At 45.7% G+C, this 14,761-nt stretch overlaps 1 pseudogene; it reads right to left on the minus strand.

Annotated features, from left to right (window-relative positions):
- LOC102544121 (otoferlin-like) overlaps nt 1-14,761 on the minus strand; it is a 65,229-nt pseudogene that overhangs the window by 20,987 nt on the left and 29,481 nt on the right.

Raw genomic sequence — 14,761 nt, forward strand, 5'->3', positions numbered from 1 at the left:
GTGGGGTGAGGAAGGCGCAGGGGGCTGCAGGAGGCCGTGGTCAGAGGGCCTCTGTCCCTCCACAGCTATCCCACTGGGCTGTGGGTTCGGGAGCAGAGCTCCAAGGAGGATGGATGGGATGGGGCCCCCTGCCATTCCTACTCTCTCCACCTCTTCTCTACGCACCCCATCAGCTCAGACCAGCCAGACCCGGGGTGGGCACGCTACTCCTTCCAAGGGAGGCTGACCCCTTGAACGAAGCACGGACCCCTCCACCCCCTAATCTGACTTCCCTTCCGGCACCTTGAGGAAGAGTGCCTTGGTCTGGCGCGGTCCTCACCCAGCTCCTCCCCCACGATGGAGAAGAGCAGGTCCTGGGGGGTCACCGGGCTGTGGCCATGTGCTTGTCATCGCTCATCATCCAGATGAAGACGTCGGGGATGCTGTGCGGGCCTGCAGTGGGCAGGTGGGGGCCCATAAAGGAGAGGTCCTGCCCCTTGGCCAGCCCTCGACCCACGGAGGGAAGGACCCCTGACGCTGGGATTTCCTTCTCCTCCCACGGATCCAGTGGGAAGAACATCAAACAGGGTGAAAGTCTTGGTCACCCCCGTCCCCCAACGGCTGTCAGTGCAGGAGGGGCCTCCTGGGTGGTCTGGCTCAGTGCCTCCTGTGCAGCCCCACTTCTGCCTCAGCTTCTGTCAGAGCAGCTGGGCTTCGAATCCAGGCAGCCTGGCACAGACAGGCCCAGGAAGCTCTGTGCAGAGATGAGTCCTGAGTTTCCACCCTTCCCCTGAGGCAGAGGCTGTTGGCAAAGCCCTGAGCAAGCCCACTGCCGCTCCAGCAGAGGCGTGGGATGGTGGGGGCCTGTGTGGGAGTCTCATTGACTCCGCCCCTTCAGTCCCACCCCCACACCCCCGGCCTCCTGCTACTCACCTTTGTCTCCATCATTGGAAACCTTGAGCAGGTCAGTGAAGTGGGCAACTATGGGCATGTCGTTGACCTTGTCCAAGTCCCGGGTCTGTACTTTCATGCACTTGCAGAGTTGGGGGACAGGTCTGTAAAGACCACTGCTCATTCAACAGCGGCTCATAGCTGCTCTTCTGCACTGAGGTCCTGCCCTGGTGGGAGGGGGTGAGAGTTTGCGTGTGTGTGAGCGCGTGTATCTGCGGGTGAGTGGGTATATATATGTTATGTGTGGCTTGTGGCAGCTGTGCACGTGTGTATGTGTGTGTGTGTGCACGCTCCTCTCCTCACTCTTCCCCTTGACCAGCCTCTGAGACCCTCTTCCCTCACAGTGTCCCCCCCTTCAGCTCTTGGTCTCTGTGACCTAGGGGCAGGGAGGTATCCCTAAGGCCCAGACTGGCCTGGCCCCCAGGCCCTCTGAGCTGGAGCTCCTCTCATCTCTCCTCACTTCCAGAGGTGAATGCACCAAGGTGATCAAAATCCAGTCTGGTGGCTTCTGATTCTGCCTCATGTCTGTCCCCTGGACCCCTTGACCATCCCTCTGCACCCTGGTGCCTGTCACCTCATGCCCCAGCCTCCTGCTGCCTGTGCCCCAATCCCTTCTGGCCAGCAAAGATGACTTGCACATAGGGGTCAACCAGGTCCTTGTTCTCACCAGTGAAAGCCTTCTTCACATTGGCCATGGGGCTTGTGTTTGTGTGGGGCAGCCCCTCTGCTCGATAAATTTTCACGTAGAACCATATGTGACCTGGCGTTCGGGGGCACCCCCTCAGGGAGCAGCAAGTCCCTGCCGGCGCATACAGTTGGACTGTGGTGGCCAGACCGGGCGCCCAGACTCCTGCCTCAGCATCTGCACACCCCTGGGGCCCAGGACAGCATGTGAAGGACGGCTGAGAAGGACCACACCAGGACTGAAGATGCTCAAGTTGACAGTACCTGGTCTCTCGTGGGATCCTGGGCAAACCTCCCCAGTGCTCTGAGCCTCAGCTTCCTCACCTGAAAGATGGGAATAACAGCCCCTTCCCAGGAGTATGATAAATAGGTTAAGGCTCCCTTCTAGGAGTGTGATAAATAGGTTAAAGAACATGAGCACTTTGTAAACTGCAGAGGGGGAGATCCATCCTGGTAACACTGTCCCCTTTCCTAGCTGTGTATCACATCTTTTCTCTCCCACACAGAAACCTCACCCATGGCCACCACGCTCCCTCCCTGGCCCACCGAAGTCATGACTCACTGGATCCCAGCACTTTCTCCCACTGTGTTCAGACAAGGTCCCAGAATACTTCTCAAAAGCCACTGTCAGCTGCTTAAAATTGGCACAGAAAACAAAATGGCTTTGCTCTCCTGGGTGTAGACTCAATATCCAGCAGCTCTGGGAATTTGCCCCTTTTTTCCAAAGTTTCTCACAGACAGAAGTCCGGATGTCAAACGACTGTCACTCCTGACTGTCCTCTGTGAACCCTGCCCGCCTGGCCTCAGGCCTTTCTGTCCCATGTGGAGAGTCCGTGGATACTGGGGCTGGCTCCTTCCAGGGACAGCTGAGCCGTCTGAGTGTGTGGCTGAGAGAGACAGAGGGAGGGCACAGTTTCTGGGCCAGGTCCACCCCGGGTGCTCCCTTGTGCCCCTGGAAGGGCCGGGCCAGGTCACCAGGGGCCCGGGGAGACGGGTGCCTCACCCCTCAATGCCATCCTCGTCCATCTGGCTGGCCTCATGGGGCTGCTTGGTGTCAGCCTCCTTGCCCACCACGGCGACGTGACACCTCCCATGGCCCCTCGGCTCCGCGGGGACGTGCGCGGGGGCCGGCAGGACAGCCCGCTCGCGGGGCGGCCGGGGCTCTGCGGCGGTGAGCGGGGCCCCGAGCCCAGGCCGCTCCCGCCCTCGGGGCGGCCGCGCAGCTCAGAGCAGAGCGCCGGGCTGGCGCCTGGAGTCCGGGCTGTCCGGCCCAGCGGCCCTGGGACCACAGCTCCGCCTGCCTCTGGGCCAGAAGACATACGTTCCCCGAGCCCCGGCCCGGTCATGACCCTAGGGGTGTAGTGTGGTGGAACTGGCGCCTCAGGAGCAGGGGGCTGGGGACTAGGCTGCCCCAGAGCATCAGGCTCTTGCTGGAACAGATGATTGCGGGACGGACACAGGAACAGGTTGCCAGAAGGCTGGGTGGGGAGACGGATAGAGGGTGGGTGGGGGCCTGCCAGGCCAGCTGAAAATGTAGACGGATGGGTGGATGGTAGATGGATAAATGGACAGAGGATGGATCAGACAAATAAAAAGTCAAACTTGGCTACTGCTATGCCTCCACTAGATAGATAGATTGATAGATAGATAGATAGATAGATAGATAGATAGATAGATAGATAGATGATAGATAGATAGGCAGGCAAATACAGAGACATACTAGTCGGCTCCTCCTCCATTAGGTAAAACGACAGACACACAGACTAGCCTCTCCCATCCTCCAATAGATAGGCAGTAGGGCAGGTAGTCAGACAGACAGACAAACTAGAGGCGTGGTGCGGTCTGGGGAAGGGGTTCGACGGCAGCGACCGGGGACTACGGTGCCCCTCGCGAGCCAGAGGATTTTCTCCCATGTCCCTACCTGCCTTGCCTGGGGGTGGCATCCGCTCCCCCAAGTTCACTGAACTCAAGCCTTTGAAGTCAGCCTGCTCCTGGGAGCGGGCGTGGTGAGGTCAGGGGAAGAGGTCGGCAGCAGAGGTGGAGGCGACACAGCAGCAAAAGGGTATGCCTCGGCAAGTTAGTCATTTTCCCACCATCCCCCCCTCTCCTGGCCTCGGGGCGGCGTCTGCTACCCCATGTTTGCGGGGTTACAGTCTCCTTGTCAGCAAGGTCCGCGGATGCTGGTGAGGTGAGTTCAGGGGACAGGGATGTCGCGGGAAGCGGACTGCCTCGGGTGAGCCGATCAGTTTGCTCCCATCTCCACAAGGCCCTGTCCTGAGTGTGGCCTCTCCTGCCCCAGGTTCACAGTGTGCATGTTTCCATGTCAGCCTGCACCCCGGAGGCAGACGCGGTGCGAACAGGGGCTGCAGTGATGAGCCCGGGTTGCCCCACGGAGCCGGTGTATTTGCTCCCATCTCCTCCTTGGCCTGTCCTGGGGTGGGTCTCTGCTACTCTGGGTACACGAGGTGCACATCTCTGTGTCTTCCGGCTCCCGGGAGACGGGCGCAGGGTGGTCAGGAGGCGTGGTGGGGGCGGGGACGGGGCGACTACAGAGAGGGCAGAAGCGGGGGTGGAGTGGCCTGCCCAGGCAAGCCTGTGGATTTCCATTCAGTGTCCCCCTCAGCCTGCAATGGGGGCGCACTCTGCTGCTTCAGGGTGGCAATTGGCATCCCTCCAGGTGGGTCGAGTACTGGGAGGCTTCCTCCATTAGAGACACAGAGAGACAAATAAATAGACAGACACACTAGCCTCTTCCTCCATTTACAGCCATATATCCTAACCTCCTCCTCCTCATCCATTATATAGGTAGACAGATACATATATAGAGACACACACACACACACACACTAGCCCCCTCCTACTCCTCAATTAAGTAGGTAAAGAGACACACTAATCTCTTCCTCCATTAGATAATAGGTAGACAAACTTAATAGACTCTTTCTCCTCCTCCATTAGATAGATAGTCAGTGAGATTGACTGATACACACACTAGCCTCTACCTTCTGTTGTATAGAGACAGACAGGTAGCCAGACACATTGGAATCCTTCTTCTTCTCCATTGGAAAATAATAGAGGCAGACTCACAGACACACAGAGAGACAGACACACTAGTCTTCCCCTCCTCTGACAGACAGAGAGATAGATACTCTAGCCTTCTTCTTCTCGATTAGATATAGGTACATATATAGATATCTGATACATAGACAGACAGAGAGACATACCAGCTTACTCCTCCTCCATTAGATGCACACATAGAATGATAGACAGACACAGTAGCCTGCTCCCCCTTTAGTTACAGATACATTGATTGACAGACCTGCACACACACACACACACACACACGCTAGCCTCCTCCTCTTCCTCAAATAGGTACATATGTAGACAGACACACTAACCTCCTCCTCCAATAGACAGACAAAGAAAAAGACACACTAGCCTACTGGTATGCCTCCTCTAGATAGATAGATAGGTTGATAGATAGGTAGATAGAAAGATAGGTAGATAGGCAGGCAAATAGAGAGACATACTAGTCACCTCCTCCTCCGTTAGATAAACAGACAGACACACACATAGACTAGCCTCTCCCATCCTCCAATAGATAGGCATTCAGGCAGGCAGTTAGACAGACACACTAGAGGCAGGGTGCGGTCTGGGGACGGGGTTCAGCAGAGGCGACCGGGGACAGGAGTGCCACTGGCGAGACATAGGATTTTATCCCATGTCCCTGACTGCCTTGCCTGGGGGCGGCCTCCGCTCTCCCAAATTCAATGAACTCAAGCCTTTGAGGTTAGTCTGCTCCTAGTATCAGGCATGGTAAGGGCAGGGGAAGAGGTCAGCGGCAGATACGGAGGCAGCACAGCAGCTAAGGGGGATGCCTCAGCGAGTCGGCCATTTTCCCACCATCTCCCCCTCTCCTGGCCCCCGGGTGGCCTCTGCTACCCCAGGTGTGTGGGATTTAATTCTCCTTGTCAGCCAGGTCCTGGGAGGCTGTCGAGGTGAGCTCAGGGTACAGGGATGTCGCCGGGAGCAGACTGCCTTGGGTGAGCCGATCAGTTTGCTCCCATCTCCACAAGGGCTTGGCCTGAGTGCGTCCTCTCCTGCCCCAGGTTCACAGTATGCATGTTTCCATGTCAGCCTGCGCCCCGGAGGCAGGCACGGTGCGATCAGAGGCTGCATTGAGGAGGCGGGGCTGCCCCACAGAGCCTGTGTATTTGCTCAGATCTCCCCCTTGGCCAGTCCTAGGTTTGGTCTCTGCTAACCTAGGTACACGAGGTGCACACTTCTGTGTTTTCAGGCTCCCAGGAAGTCGGGTGCGGGGTGGTCAGGGGGCGGGGCCGTGGCAGCTACAGAGAGGGCGGAAGCGGGAGGCATGGGCTGCCCAGGCAAGCCTGTAGATTTCCATCCAGTGTCCCCCTCAGCCTCCAACGGGGGCGCCCTCTGCTGCTTCAGGGTGGCAATTGGCATCCCTCCAGGTGGGTCGAATATTGGGAGGCTTCCTCCATTACACAGACAGAGAGACAAATAAATAGACAGACAGACACACTAGCCTCTTCCTCCATTTACAAACAGCCATATATCCTAACTTCCTCCTCCTCATCCATTATATAGGTAGACAGATAAATACATAGGCAGACAGACAGACACACACACACACACATGCCTCCTCCTACTCCTCAATTAAGTAGGTAGAGAGACACACTAATCTTCTCCTCCATTAGATAATAGACAAACTTAATAGACTTTCTCCTCCTCCATTAGATAGAAAGTGAGATTGATGGATACACACACTAGCCTCTACCTTCTCCTGTTAGAGACAGACAGATAGCCAGATACATGGGAATCCTCCTTCTCCATTAGATATAGATAGAGACAACTCTCAGACACACAGAGAGACAGACACACTAGTCTCCTCCTCTGACAGAGAGATAGATACTCTAGCCTCCTCCTTCTTCTCGATTACATATAAGTACATATATTGATATCTGATAGATAGACAGACAGACATACTAGCCTACTCTTCTTCCATTTGATGCATACATAGACTGATAGATACAGTATCCTCCTCCCTCACTAGATACAGATACATAGATAGACCAGCACACGCACACACACACACTAGTCTCCTCCTCTTCCTCAAGTAGGTAGTTATATAGACACACTAACCTCCTCCTCCAACAGACAGACAAATAAATGACACACTAGCCTACTGCTATGCCTCCCCTAAATAGACAGATATATAGATAGAAAGATAATAGATAGATAGATAATACATAAATAGATAGATACATAGATAGATACATAGATAGGCAGGCAAGTAGAGAGACATACTAGTCACTTCCTCCTCCATTGGATAAACAGACAGTCACACACATAGACTAGCTTCTCCCATCCTCCAATAGATAGGCAGGCAGGCAGGCAGGCAGACAGACACACTAGAGGCGGGGTGCCACTGGGGACGTGGTTCGGCGCTGGCTACAGGGGAATAGGGTGCCCCTGGCCAGCCAGAGGATTTTCTTTCATATCCCTAGCTGCCTTGCCAGGGGGCGGCCTCCGCTCCCCCAAGTTTGCTGGACTCAAGCCTTTGAAGTCAGCCTGCTCCTGGGAGGGGGCATGGTGAGGTCAGGGGAAGAGGTTGACGGCAGAGGCGGAGGCGGCACATCAGCAAAGGGGGTTGCCTCGGCGAGTTGGTCATCAAAGTCATTTTATTAAAAACAAAAATTACAGCCATTATTGTAACTTAACCAAGTAGCTAACATTTCATGTTTTCTTTCAAAAAGGCAGAATTAAAATGCTATATTAATGCTATCAATATTTTGTCTACCACTTCAGCAAAAACTCAAAATAAAACATAAGAGTGAAGAGGAAGAAGAGGTGAGGTATGTTCAGATGCCTCCTTTATAAGTCAAGCATCCTCACAATGTCCTTCCTGGCCTTCTAAGCCATTGAATGGAAATGTGTCCAGTTTATATTAAGTTGTAACTAACAGTGATGACCAAACATTCAGTGAATTAGACAAGAAAAAGGTTCAAATGCAAATGTCATTACTATGGACTGTATCAGATGATCTATAAAGACACTAAAGAATAAAAATGAATAGGATAAACTCATTTGAATGCAACAATAGGAATGAAGGTGTTTCATATATGAAATCTAATCTAAGTCTCTGAACCGTATATCTTTAAACATCAGTGTTTGTTTCTATCATTTTGGAGGCCACAATGCCCTCTCCTAATTTATTAAAAAGGAGTTTGTTAATAAAACTTAACCTCATGGTTACCAGGTAAACGAGCCAAACTCTGAACATGAGTTACTAATATATGCTTATTTTTAAAATTATATAATTAAGTGATCCTATCTTAAAATTTATAGCATCTTTTTTTTTATACTTGGCAGCAATTTGTTTCTTCTTGGTGGCATTTCATTTCAGTGTCATCAAATAAAACAATGATGTCTGGCATCATTGATTTGATTGGAGATCACTGGCATCTTAGATTTGATTAAAAATAGTATTAAAAAATGTATAACTAGAAGACAGCTTACCCATGTATCAATTGGCCCTAGAAGTCACTATTTTCATAACTCTTCTTCCCTTTTTTTTGTTTGTTTTCAGAGCCCTGGGACCTTGGTTATGTTACTCTTTGAGACCATCTGCAGTGTAAGGGTTCTACCACCTTCCTGACAGGACTGCTATGACTATTACAGACAATGGAGGAAAAGCACAAGCAATATGGTAGAAGTTCAAGACATGGTGGCTGTTATTTCTTGAGGAAGACATTCCAAAAATGGTTCTATAATCATTAACAGCATAGTACCTCACTTCTAATTTCTGAGCTGTATTAGAAACGATTAAAGTTAAGCAAAGAAATCTCTGGAGTTTAATGTGTCATTAAAGCAAACAAATGGCACTCATAAGTTGCAAAAAAAAAAAGAGAGAGAGATAGAAACTATTCTTATTTGTTTTTAGACTATGTACCACCTGGAACACCACTCCTAAAGATTTAAAATACTACTGCCAGATCAAGTAATATATATAGATCTGTGTGCCCTCCAACAGAAATAACTGATTTTTATTCAATCACTTTAAGTTAAAATCAACATATCATACAAAAATAACCATTAACTCAAATTTCTGGCCTGGGTCAGGGCACATTGTTTTGTCTGTCTGTTTCCCTATGTAGTACTTCATTTCAGTGTCATGTTTGTTCATGAGCTCAAGAAGTCGCACTTCTATCTGGGCTTGATTCAGAAAAGCCTTCTTGTTCTTTATTATTTTAATGGCAGCCCATTCTTGCTCCACACGATCATATGCCTTTACAACGTAAAAGTAAAAAAAAGATAAATAATATCTCTTTCATTAACAACAATTTACAATTTACCTTAATTATACATTTATATAATTCCCATTTTTCTGACCTTCCTAAATATGAGATTCTATTCATTTCCATTTAACAGCATCCGTTTACTTCTTTATTGTCACTTTAAGTCAATCTTTTCAATTGGATTTCTTTTGCATCCTTATAGTATTTCTAAACATCCATAAAGTAGATAAGTCTCTTAACAAAATTAGAATAACTATTTTCCTCTTTCAAAAATAAATTATGAATGTTGACAAGTGCTTTGGTTTTCCACCTTTCTTACTAAATAACATTATAAAACAATATGTCTGACTATTCTTTTAATGAGAGAAAATCCTGGTTTAAATTCTAAGTATACATGTGAGATATTTAAAAGGTTGTAAGTCATCTGAAAAATACAGATAACTTTCTAAATTTAAATTAGATTTTCATAGGCATATAAGAGAATTACTTCAGACTAAAAAAATTTTTTTAAATAAGCAGGAAATAAGTTAAAATACCATAATTAGTGGATTTTGAGTTTTAAAATGAGAATTAATGCTAAGGAAACTGAAGTGTTCATGAACAAATGACTGCACACCTCTCATTTTAAATTTTACTCATTTAAACAAGTTTCACACTGTTGACAAAGACATTTACATTAAAAACTAGGAAACAAATACAAAGATAAAAGAACACTGTATTTATACAAATTAGAAATAACCACTATACCTGATTAAATATTCTTACTTTTGTAACATTATTTACAGTCTGAATAGGTAATAGCTTTAGACACATTTTCTAGCATATTCAGAACATCTGGAGATGCATGTAGAACTCCAAGTGATTCCAATGTTTTGGTTGAGCATCACTGGATTAGAGGAAGAGAATGGATGCATGGTCCAAGATCCACATCAGTCAAGGTTATTGTCAATGGCAGATCATAAATGGTTTAGCTGAAATCAAACTTGAAATATAAAAAAAGCAGTATCTCTGGTTTCACCCAATTCTAAAATAAACTACTGTCTACTGCCTTTTAAATCAGAGGTGACCCATGTAAGCATCTGACCATGACCAAGTGGTTTTGATATTCTTCTCTTTCACTGACCATCCTGAAAACATCAAGAGTGGCAGTTTTGTGCCCAGATCCTAACGGTCTCCAGGACAAAGGCCACTAACAGGACCCCAACTATTTACTGACTTTGCAAATAGTTAACTGGCTCAGTGGTAAAACAATGATTGTTGACCTTGAATTATACATTCAATAGGCAGTTTTCAAGAATGCCAATGCCCAGAATTCAGTCAGAGATTCTTAGTTCATTAGTCTGGAACTTAGGCATCAGTCCTCCCTCCCCAACCCCCAACCACCAACCCCCAACCCCAAAGCTCCCTGGAAAGTTTCAATGTGCAGTCAGGACTGACAACCACTGGCTTAAGAAATGAAGGAGCTGCTTATTTGACAAGGATCCAGTAGAGAATTCAGAGAAAGCCTGACAAAGTCAATAAGGAAGGCTTTATTTGATGAGTGACAGGCCCTGACCCTGAACACACTTCAGCCTAGGAGAAAGGCATCAATCAGTCTCATCTGGGAAAATGAATCCTAATGTCAAACAGGCCTGTATTTTCACAAGTATATGATGTAGCGTCCTTTTAGAAATCAGAGTATGAGAAAAGGTAAAGGGGAGGGGGAGGATCACTGTGAGCTTGAAGAGTAAGTGTCAGGGAAAACTAAGTTTAAAGAGCAAGCCACATGGCCATGACTTGCACAGTGGGCATCACAGAAGTCAGACGATGCCCTGTTGGAGGCAACTGCCAGAGTGTCAGTGTGATTTTGAGAGTGGAGACAGAAATCACTCCACCCTGCACATTCACAGCCTTACTTATGTAAGTGGTAGGCCTCAGAAACACCTTTCCTTAAGAGGCTCTGACAAAGAAGTAGAAGTTGCTTCTGATGAGAACTAATATTTTAATACAGAAGGGCTCCCATAACACTGAGAAACCCCTGACTCAGAAGAAAGAGATTAGAATCAAGGGAAAAGGCCCTGAATTACATATAATTACAAAAATTCCTTGACATCATGGAAAGGGGCAGGCATACTCTACACATGACACCAGGGCCTGGCAGAGCCACCTCAGAACTGCAGAGCTCTGCTAACAACCTTGTTCATATCTCCTTCAGGTTTCATCACTTAGTTGTGTCCTGGTCTCAGCCTGTGGCTGCTAGTGGCTTACAGTATCCTTTCTGTCCTAAACACAATCAGATTCATACAGGAAAACCTTTCCTCACAGGGTGATAGAGGCATATTTTGTTTCTCACAAGGCAGGAACAGATAAGTAAGAACATGTAGGTTCCACAGTTTAAGAAAAAAACAAAAACCACCCCCAAAATTGTCAAAAAGTCAAAAGTATTTGGATTGCAAATTAATAACTGCTTCACTGCAGAAAAGTTGCAAGGCAATGGAGAATGGGATGAACAGGAAACCATACCTCAAATAAAACAGCTCTGTGGTGACCCAATGAGATGGGGGATTTAGGAGTGGGAACAGCTGGGGAAGCCACAGCCAGAGAAAAGCTTCATGAAGGACAAGGAGGAAGGACTGACAGCTAAGTCTGGGCTCAGCTGATGCAAGACACTGATGCAGTGAGGGTTTTGTCCTCTGTATTGGGCAGGATGGGCAAGTGAGGAGAGGAGAGTTGTGGGTAGAGAAGAGGCCAGGAAGGAAGTGAAAAAACCAGGTACACTGGAGTTCCTTCCTCACTTTCCTAAGCAGCCGTGCTGCCCGAGTGGTCCTGCCCATCAGAACTCCACCAGACACAGCCTTAGCCATGCTGGTGCTGTGGGGCCTGAGAAGGACATCCTGGAGGATGTCTACCCACACAGAGGCCTGGTAGTGTTAGAAGAGGAGCCAAGAGACAAAGTCAAGGCACAGCCCCTGGCGTCCAAGCCTCTGAAAAAGTCAGAGGGCACCTGCTGTGCCGGCTGAAGATGGTAAGTGTTTTTCTCCTTGAAGAGGAGTATCAGACAGGAACGCAATTATCTCTAACACACATAATGAAGAACCACCCACAGACCCCAAAGCCCCTGTGAAAGAGGCAATACTACCTATCAGTGATTAAGATCAACCACTTAGTAAAGTAGTTTACTGGTAGCCTCAGAAAATAAGTTCAAAAAAACTGAAAAACAAAAAAACCCACAAAAAACTGCTCATGGAGTTTTTAGAGCTGATGCAGTATTAGTACCTTCACAGAACGATAATCCAAATACTTACTTGTCTGTTGCTGAGATCTATTTACAAACATTAAAAGTGTACTATTGAGAAAAAGATGTAACAACATGATTCACTAATACATTCTTTCTAACTATAAAATTCAGCATTTTCCGTTAACTTACTTGTCCAAAGAAACCTTTGCCTATCAAGGAGTCAATTTCATAATGATCCATCCACTTGTCTCTGTGTTTTACAATATAACCATGGTTATCATCATCATAACCATCATTATAACCTTCTGTTCCTTCTTAGGACTGGAATCATCTCCCTGGCCCTGTTGGTCTCTTCACTTCTTTTTTGCATAGTAAACCTGAACTGAGAATACACAGTGTTAAGTGTGTCATTAAAATCACTGGGGGGGGGCACACATACCATATATCAAGAGTATATATGAGACAAATCTGCTATTGGTAGGAAATAGATGGAATTTTTATTCTTTAACACAGACACACACACACACAAATGAAATAAACAATTTTCTATAGTTGCTATTTGATTTACAGAATAACACTAATATATAACCAGGGGAAATTTCTGCAGTAAAATTCCCTTTAGAATTATACAGTTTATACATTTTATAAATAGATGTTAAGGGACTGGAGCAATGCCTCCCATTCAAGAAGAGTAACAGGACCTGATCTACATTTATTTTTTTAAACCAAGATATAATTTATATACAGTGAAATGGCATAGATCTCAAGAGTGTATCATATGAGGAATTTTGGAAAATTACACATGTTGATGCAATCAACAAATGCCAAACAAAATAAATAATATTTTCATCCTCCTTATATTCAAGTTTCTTCATGCCCCCTTCTAGTCAATCCCAATTTTATATTTGATCCTAAGGCAAAAGAGTTTAAAAATGAAAGTTTAAATGTATATGAACTGATGTTTTACTAATATAAAAGGGGCCTCTGAGACATGCCCAGTTTTTAAGCCTATAACAATGCATTAATGAGAAACAGACATGCTCCTTACCTATCCTGCACATGCTAAAGGCCATGAACCTAGTGGTTGATCACAAAATAAGTTATTTTCCTTATATCTGTTTTTCTTATAGTTTCTAAGACTAGTAAAAAATAATAGGTGGACTAGGCAATAGTCCAAGTAAATGGTAACTAACTGAGGAAGTTGTAAATTACACTGCAAAGAGCAACATCACAAAAATTCTAGTTTACAAGGTGGCAAAACAGTTAAAAACAAGCTTCAACAGAGTTACTGTTAACAGTTTAACAATTTATCAGATATTAACAAACTGACATTAATAAAGTGTTAACTATTTTATCAGATATTTTCAGATAACCAAAAGCTGGTTTGCACATCTTTTATAACACATTAATTATGTACAAAATCCAATTTAGAAATGTTCCTCATTGAGTTCATTCCAATTTTATCTTGCCACAATGCCACAGTAACATAAATACTGGCATTAAATGGCATCAAACTATTATAAAATTTATACACACGTAAGAACATCTTTTTAGATAAGTGGCTATAACACTGGAAGAAGATAAGCCTTCAGTGTGAAAGGATGTAGGGCCCCCTGGAAAAGGAAAGGAAGCACAGGCACTCTTCTCCAGAAAAGCTCATGTAATAATTAATTACAGAGCTAGAGTTGTGGTTAGAAGCAAGTAACAATCATGCCAGAGGTCTAAGACAATACCAGAAAAATAATTTTTGGAGGCAAAGAGTCAAGTTGGAAGATGAGTAATTCAAAGTGCATTTTTTTAAATCATACTTACTTCCACCAAAAAGGCTTTCAGATATCTTACAATGAAAAGATACAGATAAAAGAACACATATCAATTTAAAAAAATTATATAGATAAGCTAGGCCAGATGCCTGTTACCTGGGTACTGAATACATCTCAGAGCTTCCTGACATCCACGGCAAATGGAGAAACAGATAAATGAAAATTCAAGCAAAATTCTAACATATTTAGACTTTTCCAGTGTCATTATTCCCTCCCTTCCCCTTTCTTGTTTTGAAGAGGAGTTATAGAAGGGATAACTCAGCCTATATTAAACATTTTGAAAAAGAAGGAAAGTTATCCATAATTAATTTTCTGTAGTCCCTGTTAATATGTCTTCCTTCTTTTACATAATTATACTATCTATAAGTCATTAATTTACCAGTCTTCATAATAGTCATCAACATGACAAATCATTGGGAGTAAAGAATTTTAGTATGTTTAAATATATCACAAAATAACTTCTTTCCCCTACTCTATTGCAAGGTAGATGGTGTTATAACAAATCAATAATCTTACCTCATTAATATGCTTATATGTTTTGATCAAGTTAACAAAGTTTTCTCAGGGGAGCAGTAGCTGGATCACGGAAGTTTTGGGGCATCTGCCTCTGTAACATGACAATATCAGGCATCACCTTAAATAGAGAAGACTAGCACTTTATACTGTACTGGCATGAATTCCCTCTTTTGTAACCTGTGTATATGTATTCTTAAAAAAAAAAAGGCATCTACATTAGAAGTGTCAGTTATCTCGTTTAACTGGAATCCAATGAAGACAACCACCAGAAA

Source organism: Vicugna pacos, chromosome 31 (genome assembly GCF_048564905.1).
Source record: "Vicugna pacos chromosome 31, VicPac4, whole genome shotgun sequence".
NCBI lineage: Eukaryota > Metazoa > Chordata > Mammalia > Artiodactyla > Camelidae > Vicugna > Vicugna pacos.